The following is a 9,703-nucleotide window of genomic DNA, read 5'->3' as shown; positions in this document are numbered from 1 at the left end:
GGGGTACTGGTGGATGAAAAGCTGGACATGAGCCAGCAATGTGCGCTCGCAGCCCAGAAGGCCAATCGTACCCTGGGCTGCATCCAAAGAAGCGTGGCCAGCAGGTGGAGGGAGGTGATTCTGCCCCTCTGCTCTGCTCTGGTGAGACCCCACCTGGAGTCCTGCGTCCAGCTCTGGAGCCCTCAGCATAAGGCTGAGAGAGTTGGGGTTGTTGAGCCTAGAGAAGAGAAGGCTTCGGGGAGACCTTATTGCAGCCTATCAGTACTTAAAGGGGGCTTATAAAAAAGGTGAGGGCAAACCTTTTAGCAGGGCCTGTTGCGACAGGACAAGGGGGGATGGCTTTAAAGTAAAGGGGGGTAGATTTAGACTAGATATAAGGAAGGAATTTTTTATGCTGTGGGTGGTGAAACACTGGAATGGGTTGCCCAGAGAGGTGGTGGATGCCCCATCCCTGGCAACATTCAAGGTCAGGCTGGACGGGGCTCTGAGCAACGTGATCTAGTTGAAGATGTCCCTGCCCCTGGCAGGGGGGTTGGACTAGGTGACCTTTAAAGGTCCCTTCCAACCCAAACTATTCTATGAATCTATGATTCCTATCATAGTAGGCTCACCAGGCAGGTCAAACTTGCTGAGCCACTAACCTACCTAGGCAATTTTAATCTTCTACGTTGCTGTATATGATACATGTATATGATAAATGATAAATGTGATCATATTTATCCACAGAGAGCACACCTGCTGTGTTCCAGAACTTGCTGTGTATGGCAAGACAGACTTTCTTCCTTTGCTGTTAAATATATCAGCTTTTGTTTCCTTTCCATCTAGGATTTGCAATTTCAAGATCTTATTTTTTTAAAAAACAAAAGGTGAAATCTTTCTTATTTGTGATTTTAGCTTACGAGTTCTTTCTCACCTGATGTTGGGACATGACTGGATGGAGTCTGTTCAGAACATGACAGGTCACTGCCCCAATTCTGAAATGGCAAGTTACAAAATTGGGTCACCTTATCGTTAGAAGATAATATGGAATTCATATATGGTTTAATTGTATGGTGAAAGGCAAAACCAAGTTAAGACATAGATCCTAGGTTGGTGCCAATACAGCTCAACAGTCCTCTCCTCTTCTTTGTGGAATGCTGTTAATTAGTTTTGGTGACATTTTCTAGCCAAAACATAACATTTTTCCAAAGGCAAAACATTTCATCTAGAAATACTACTTATGACAAAGTTCCATCAGGATGATAATTTTTCCCCTCCTCTCCAGCCTGGAGATTTTGACCATGACCTAGAAGGTGGGGTCTTCAGGTTTGAAGTCCTGCTCTGTATCAAGAGACATCAGATGTAAAAACAAAAATCAACAATAAAATAATTTGCGAAGTTCTAATATTATATTAATGTATTATATTAATATTATTTCCCATGTACCTCGCTAGAAACCTTTTTTTTTTTCTTAGAAACTTTCAAAAAAGGCTAGCTTTCACTGAATATAAAATTTTAGAAGTTTTTGAAGCTTCAAAAGTTTCAGTAAAGAGAGGTGTCAGCCTCTAAATAATTAGACTACCATACATTTGTAGACAATATCATAGCTACTACGATTATTCCACCAGTTGAGGAAATTGAGTCAACCACACATCGCAGAACATCTTGGTTCACCAGCAGAAGCAGCTGGTGAATGTGCCACCCTCGCTCTTTGGTAGTGAGCAACAACATTAGCTGAGAAGGTAGCGAGGGAAAAATTGTAATTGTTGTAATGGGCAGTCCCTGTAAGAGTGAAGACATCTGCTTACGCTGATCTAAGAGCCGGCCCTGCTTGGAGCAGGATGTTGCACTAGGGATGTCCTGAGGTCCCTTCCAACCCAAATTATTCTACGATTGCACAATTCTACCATTCAGAGAAAAACTACATGGACCAGTGGTCTTCAGAAAACATGGTTAGTGCTAAAAAACATCAAGAAAAATTCATCTCTTGTAAAAAAATGGTGTAATAGGCTCTACTATCAGCCACCTAGTTAAAGGCTGTTTGCAGAGGCTAGAAAGGACAGCTGGGCTTATTTTCAGATCAGAGAGGAAACTGTTCCTTTACTCTCTCTACTGTTTCTTTCCTTTACCCTACCATTTCAAAAGCTATTGCTCTTGAGATTCAGTGGAAGTGCAAGAATTACCCATTAAAAGTATAACTCTAGCTCTACAGATAGAAATCCAATTTCAATATTGCAAACTATGGCTTGCTTAAACAATATCAGCTATTGCTTTTTGTAAACCCACAAGGCACACAGAGATTTTCATAATTTGACTAGGCATAAGAACCACCCCAGTATGCCAAACTAGCCCAGCCCATTTTGACTGCCATCTCCAGCCACACTTGTATCACTAAAACAGAGCATTCCTTGCAGGAAGTCTGCATGCTTGCAGCCATTTGTCAAGAGCAAGTTACTGCCCCATTTCTTCTACACCAAGTTTGTTTCTGCAGTTTGTTTAATCTACTTTGTAGTAGTTGTTCTGTCATGGTGGAAAGTGAATCCCTTTGAAAATGGATTCCCATCACCTCTTTTGTATTTGGCTGCATATCCAATACGTAAGGGTGACTGCCCTCTACAGGTTAAGCTTACTTGAGTGCATGGAAGTGCAGTGGCTCAAGAAGAGAATATGTAAACCTTCCTCAGATCATTTGGGGGCTCGGGGTTCTAAGTTATCTTCTCCCTATTGTGAGGAACTTGCTGTCTGAATTAATGATGCATCCTAGATGACTTACTGTTGAGCACAGTTTTGATACAATTGCACCAATTAATACAATTCATTTTGTTTGGCTTTTAGGAAAAGAAGAGTTTAACATTTGTTTACACAGGAAAAAATGCAATGCAAGATAGACTTCCCTTTCTGAAAACTGGTAATAGTTTATCTCATCTATAAATTCAGCATGATGTGTGAACAGTCACCAGATACAGCTTTGCATAGCTTGCCTAAAATGCAGCAAAAGATGCAACAATTACCTCTATTGGTTCATTAGTGGGCTCCACAGGTGGATATGTGTAGTTGCTATTCTTGTATGTTCCCAGGAATGGTTTGTCCTGGACGAAAAGAGGAATACAAAAGTAAGAGAAATTAGACAATAAACACATGGCACAGTCCATAGCAAGTGATATCAAGACATCATATCACCAAGGAAGTAATTGCCTAATCTGCAAAATGGGGATCTGGATTTTGAAACCTTACTTCTGAATTTTAAGGAAGGAGCAAGGTTTGTGTTTAGCACCTTATGGTAAAAATGACGTATGCCAGATCCTGATTGCAGCTTAACATTTTCCTCTCCTAACCTTCCACAAATTACTTAGACTTTATTAGATGGTTAGTCCTTTCAAAAGACACTGATGTAAAGTCTAGAGAAACCTGGGCAGATCTTGCTGTGTCAGCAGAGGGGAGATGAAAGATTGATTACTGAAAGGATCACTCTTCCCCCCAAGAGAGGCTGTATAAATTGCATGGTTATTTTTGTCTCTTACTAATGCAATGTGCATTCAGGAAGACATGCACATTGTACAGGCTAAAAAATTTCACTGGGATGCCCACTTATCTCAATTAAGAGCAATTCCAGTATCTGCATGAGGTCTTGCAAAGCACTAAAATCAGAAGGCGTATTTAATTGATTAGAAGACCCACTGTTCTTTTATTGGCAGGGTTTTATCCTACTTTAAGTTGCCTCAATACAAATCATTTTCCTTGGCTTTTGGGCCCTTACAATCTGGCACACCTGTTATTTTCACGGACATGACTACCTGAAGTAGGATTTTAAAAATGTAGTGAGAAACTGTGGGAACAATAAATGGAATTTGTGGGTGTCAGAATCTGAAATAATTTACTACTCCCTTCAGTAACACAGAAGGTGAAATCCCCTGGAAACAGTCTATTTATTCCTTTGTAGCACTGTTTCATAATCTTTACCTCAGAGCTTTCTGAGCAGGGAAAGCTACTGGCACTTCTATCAATGACTTTTTCAAAGCACTGTGGGCTTACTATTTCTGAAAATAATAGCCACATATTCTTTGCAAGGGATATAAAACTTTTCTATGCCTTCTTCTGAAAAGCAACATCTTTGAACAGGAGTGGACGAAGGGAAAGAAGCGTAAAATACACATTATTTGGCACTGAAGAAGTTGCTATGTTAATTTAAGCTGCCTGGAAAGAACACTGGGTAAAATGAAGTAGGATCAATTTAAGTGAATCTGAGGACTTTTGAAACATGCTGATCAATAACTCGGCAGATCTTCCTTTTCTGACAGGATGGACACAGTATGGACAAAATCCTCCCGTATGACTTGAATGACTGTCTCCAGACCCGAGAGAACAACTCAGTTCCCTGATCTGTTCAGTTCTTGGCCTCCTTGTTGAAACTGCTGAAGAAAGTGAGGCAATTATTGCTGACTGCAGTGGTCATTTCCACATGCTGATACCTAGCAACTGTACTGCAAGTTCAGCAGCTAGTTTTATAACTGTAGAAGCAGTTTCCAAAGAGTCTGAAGTATGCCTGTTATGGATCAGACCAGGAAAACTAACCTGCCACTAACTCGAGAGATAAGAGATACTGGGGTTTTCAGAGCTGCTGCGGTGCCCAAACCCCATTGATTCTGATGGGAAAGTTAATGCAGCATATTCCGTTGTTTGCTGCTTGAGCTGCCTCTGTACTTCACAAACATAACAAAACACAACCTCTGCTACAACTGAAAACACACAAATCAGCATGTTGTCAATCAGTACCCACGGCACAGTAAAAGGCCAAGGGATACCAGAGCAGGTACATGAGAGCACTTGCTCACTCAGAGGTAAGCACAGAACAAAAGTTTTCAGTAAACTTGTTCCAGACATACCGAACCCCTGCTCTCTGCAGCAAGCACAAGCACATACAGCCTCCTGATACTCAGCTTCCACAACATGGGTATATTTACCTGAGTCGGACAGTCGAGGACTATGTCAGCCGTGAAATCAAATGAGTCAGCTTTCTGGCCTACAGGCTGTAACTAGAAAGGAAGACCAAAAAACCCCTATTTTGTAACCATGTCAGCTCATCTTACATTTGTATAACAATTCTAATCCAAAAGAATCTACACCTTTCAAATTTATATAAAGCTGCCCGTATTTACAGACCTTGATTTACCCAAGGCTGAAATGCATCTACTTCTCAGAAAGAACATGGCAACTGCGTAACAAAACAGCAACTCTAGAAAGAAGCTTAAAATGGGTAGTGGAAAGCTCCACTGGATCAGTGTAAACTCCTGGAGGATTTTGGCAGGCACATGAAGTACCTTGGAATTTTGCCAGAAGGCAAGGTCGTAAACTCTCTTCTTGTGCATAAAAGACAAGACATTAAGAGTCCCTCAATTTTTATAGCTAAGCTGCATGATGGCATCTCCAACAAAAGGCTGTTTATGCGTAGAAGATTAAACCAAATTTAATTAGAGGTACTGCTTGGTGATTGCAAGCAATCATGTCAGCTGTTAAGACATTACCCTGAAGTATATAGAAGTTTACATCCAGGATCTGAGATACCGCCTCTGACTGCATGCGTACTCCTACTGCACTGCAATGCTAAGTAAAATAAGTTTGCTTAAGCAATCTTTGACAACACATTTTTATTGAGCTTTACTCATTTCCAAAGGTAGTAAAACTAAAAACTGAATTAAAACCACTTTGATTCCTAATGAGACATTCACAACACATGGATTTGAAACAAACTTCTAAGTAATCCATTTTAAATTGACATATGCAGTTACAATTGTTTATTTGGTGGTTTCCCACATCAGCTCATAGAAACAACATCCTTATTGAATACTGTCCTGCCTTTCATGACAATGGGTGAAGTAGACTTGAAGTTGCTCAGCTGAAATCATGAATGACTCTGATCATGCACTTACAGCACCCCTCTCCTCCCCCCACACCTTAAGAAGCAAGAGATTCTAGGCTGAGAGCAGTGCCAGAAATTTGAGGGTATCAGACTAGTAAAGAAGAAACAAACACAAGGTCCAGCGTTATCCAGGCCTTCACTGCAATGTTTATTACAGAGATTATTTTAATGGTAGTCAGGCCTAGGTAAAGACCACATTACACGCAGAGCCTGTCACCTTACCACAGCATTCCAGAGAGCCTTGGCAAGCTGAGAATGGCCTTTCTGGCTTGGATGGAAGCAGTCAGGTGAAAAGTAGGAGACGTCTGGATGCCCATCCTACAAATGAAAGCATAAAGGACATCTGAGTGCAGAAGAATCCACACAGCTCCAACCTGGGGTTGCTGAGGCCAAACCAGAGCCAGTAATGGAGGTTCATGCTACTTGTTCTTGCTGCTCCAATGTGGAAAGTCTCATGATTACCTGGTGATACAAAGTGTACTTCAGCAGGTCCATGAGCTACCAGAAATGTGTAACTACAGATGCTTATGTGCATCCAAGGGCAGATCCACCCAGAAGTAGCAAACCCACCATTTTCAATTACGTGTCTAGTCTCTTTCTGGGTTCTGCAATAAAGATGGGTTCCTCTCCTCAGCACATCATCTGAACTGGCACCACAGGCACCACTATACTCTGCAGTACCTTTACATGGTAACAAGCATGTTACGGATGCTTTACCAGAGGGAAGAGAGCCCATCTGCTTTTTCACAGCTGTGTCAGTTCTGCAAGTTTGAAAGGAGCAAGAAGCAAGTAAGTGTTTGTGTGAAGGCAGCCAGGCTAACCGAGTATCCAGTACAGTCTCCTTTCTGAGCAAAGATGTACTTTAATACAGACACTGGAGTATCTGAAGGAATGGAGTTTGGAAATGTAAATATCTTGGCTTTCATGTGAGTATTGAGATGAGAAAGGGTTTAGGTCACAGATGACTGAAACAACAACATTTTTTTTGGTCAGACCAGTCCTTCCTCAAAACTTGAGCAGGTTTTGATTCAGTGTGTTTGGGCTAGCTTATTAGAGGACTACTACCAAAATTTGCATCTATATCTGATCTTTTTCAAAGTTTAGAGGCAGACTTTTCAGTTCAGGAACATCTGAATGTTGTGTGAGATAAGAAGAAAAAACAGCATCCTGAGCTTTCTTACAATCTGAACTAATGCTTGTGAGACTATAAAAAGAAAGTTCAGAAATATTTTACTGCTTCTGTTTTTATTTCTGTGTTCCCTACCTCAGTACCAAAACCCCTAGCGATACTTTTCACAGGAACCAGCTTCACAAACAAACAAACCAAACCAAAACAAACCCAAAAATCAAAGCCTGTTTTTCCTGGGAAGCTTTCAGTCAGTTTTCCAAATTCGTCTGTAGCAAAGTTTGAACTTTTCAAACTTATCACTAGCTATTTGCCAGCATTTTCACGATCACTCCAGTTCAATTATACCAGCGCAATCCCTGCTCAATATTTTGCCCCATCTGCTCTTAGTTCCAGGTGAGTTGAGGAAGTGCAGATGCGTGTGAAAATTAGCAAATGGAGTTTCAGTTTCAGAGAAGGTTTGGGTCATTTCCTAGATTTATAGTTTACTGAGACTTACCATTCAAGGTACGGAAATATAATTGCCAATAACAGGAAAAAGGGCTCGCTACATAAAACTACTACTTCCACCAGATCATACGTAAACTTCTCTGTCAGACACAGAAGAATGAGTTATGGGACATGAAGAGGAGGTGATGCTGTAGTCTCCAGTGAGCAATGCAGCTATGTTGCTTTAAGAACTGTAACTTAATATCTCTGTCTTTTATTAATCATGCTATATTTTCAGAAAAAAAAATATTTATGTACACAAACAAACCTCTTAATTTAGGTTTTGATTCATTTTCCAAAACAGTAATTCATATTGACAGCACAATATGTAAAACAAAGAACTGCTAAGTATATGAAGAAATCTGATGTACTATACTAAAAAGCAACAATTTCTAATAAGAAAAGCACGGAACAAACTGAAACTATTTTGCATATAGTCTTTAAAGGTTAGATACCCACACTTAGTCCTTTGCATGCAGAAGTCTCTTTAGACCATACCTGACCAAGAGGAATCTTGGGATTTTGGAGGAAAGGCTGGATGGTCACTGTGAAATTTTCATGAGTATCATATCTGCCAGACTCCACTAGTCTCCGAATGCCAAGCTACAAGAAACAAAAAACCGACCACCAATAATGCATCAACATCTCTGCATCATAACCATTTTTTATTTTCTTTTGAGAGCCCAAGAATCAGAAGGAAGCTTTTACTTCTTAACTGAAATAGCCACAGATGTTAGCAAAAGGTGAGTCTTGAAACGTGGCTGAGAAGGCTGGAACACAATACTACAACTGTCTGTGGGGGACAGGATTTTGGTGACTAAACACCCACCTATCCATCTGTACTAGAAACAAAATTTTTCTGAAGAGCTTTGCTGCTGGTTTTGGTCATACGGTGTTTTGGATAGCATCAAATTACCTCCTGCTTAGCTCATAGGGCCCATTTGGGTAAAATATTGCTATGATATGTTGCTTGATAATCAAGAGCTCACCTCAACTGAAAATAAAGCAACTGCATCACTCTTCATAAACATACCTGGTAAGCTCTGGTGGCTTCTCTCACCATTGTTAGATTTGGTGAGTTTTCTTCTCCTGTGAGAACACAACTACACAGATAACTGTGGGAGAGGTTAGAGGAGAAAACAGGAATAGAGAAAGTTAGAGATCTGAGAATGCAGAAGTCACCTTTTGCCACCCAACGCCCCCATGACATGGGAGGAACAAGGAAACCTCTACAGTCATGTTTCTGTGAAAATGTCTTACTGTCTTTGCCATTGTTCATCATTTCAACCCTTATTCTTATTTTCTGCCTCTCTAAATCAGTTTGGTTTCACCCCCAGGTATATCAAAGTGATGTATGCTGTACTATGATGTTTTGTCCCATTCATTACACCCGGGCATCCAAAGGCCCTGCAGCCTGACAGAGGTACATGCCAGTCCTTCTGGAACTAGAAAACAGATCTTTGAAATGTACTGGCTGCATTACCTCTGAGCTGATACCTTTCCAAACAACAATTCTCCGTTCCCAAGACAGAATTTGTCCCTGCCTGGAGGGTCAGCAAAGAATGCAAATTACTCATTGCAATAAAGCCTCTGAAAAAGGAGAAACCTGTCTACTCTGCAAATACTTCACATTCCCTCAAAAGGCCTGAAAATCCAAATGCTTGTGGACTTCAACCCCACCTTGAGGAACTGTGTATCAATAACTTTAATATACACCTCAATGAGCTTGGGTTATGTATCACAGGAAACCTTACAGTTCTAGTCATGGACAAAACACAGGTCCTCTGACAACACTTAGGTCAAAGCCAAGAGAAGGCAACGCCATCAGGCAGGGTGATGTCAGCACTGCATGGGATGTCCGTAGGACTGTAGTGCTACCTTTGAACATCAGTTCAAATAACAAGAGAAGCATGGAATAAGAACATGCTTTATCATCATGGACAGCAAGCTCAGGTACAAAAGGAAGGCAGACAAGCCTTACTCTGCCATGTAAGTGGGGCACCGAACTTGAGTATCCACAAACAACTGTCTCAGAGGGAGGAGGTCCATCACTTCAACCAGACTCACTAGAGCTTTTGGAACCTGAAAGGTAAGTCAGACTTTAGCTTGGAAGGAACCAGTTATGCAGCCCACAGTGCATTTATTTTACCCCAAAGTCCAGCCATTTGACACCTCTTCTCTTTCTCCATTGT

General features: G+C 41.0%; 1 protein-coding gene across 1 annotated transcript in view; it reads right to left on the bottom strand.

The window, feature by feature from the left end:
* The window catches only part of PLB1 (phospholipase B1), a 27,590-nt gene extending 22,367 nt beyond the window's left edge, over positions 1–5,223 (bottom strand). Inside the window, exons 1-4 of the mRNA XM_009320908.1 lie at positions 5,140–5,223; positions 4,941–5,012; positions 2,991–3,068; positions 914–974 (exon numbers count right to left, since the gene is read on the bottom strand). The gene's annotated coding sequence lies outside the window, so the exon portion shown is untranslated. The remainder of the gene's footprint in view (positions 1–913; positions 975–2,990; positions 3,069–4,940; positions 5,013–5,139) is intronic.
* Positions 5,224–9,703: the final 4,480 nt, after the last annotated feature.

The sequence above is a fragment of the Pygoscelis adeliae genome, unplaced genomic scaffold (genome assembly GCF_000699105.1).
Source record: "Pygoscelis adeliae isolate BGI_AS28 unplaced genomic scaffold, ASM69910v1 Scaffold233, whole genome shotgun sequence".
NCBI classification, from domain to species: domain Eukaryota; kingdom Metazoa; phylum Chordata; class Aves; order Sphenisciformes; family Spheniscidae; genus Pygoscelis; species Pygoscelis adeliae.
This window is presented reverse-complemented; position numbering and strand designations above follow the sequence as displayed.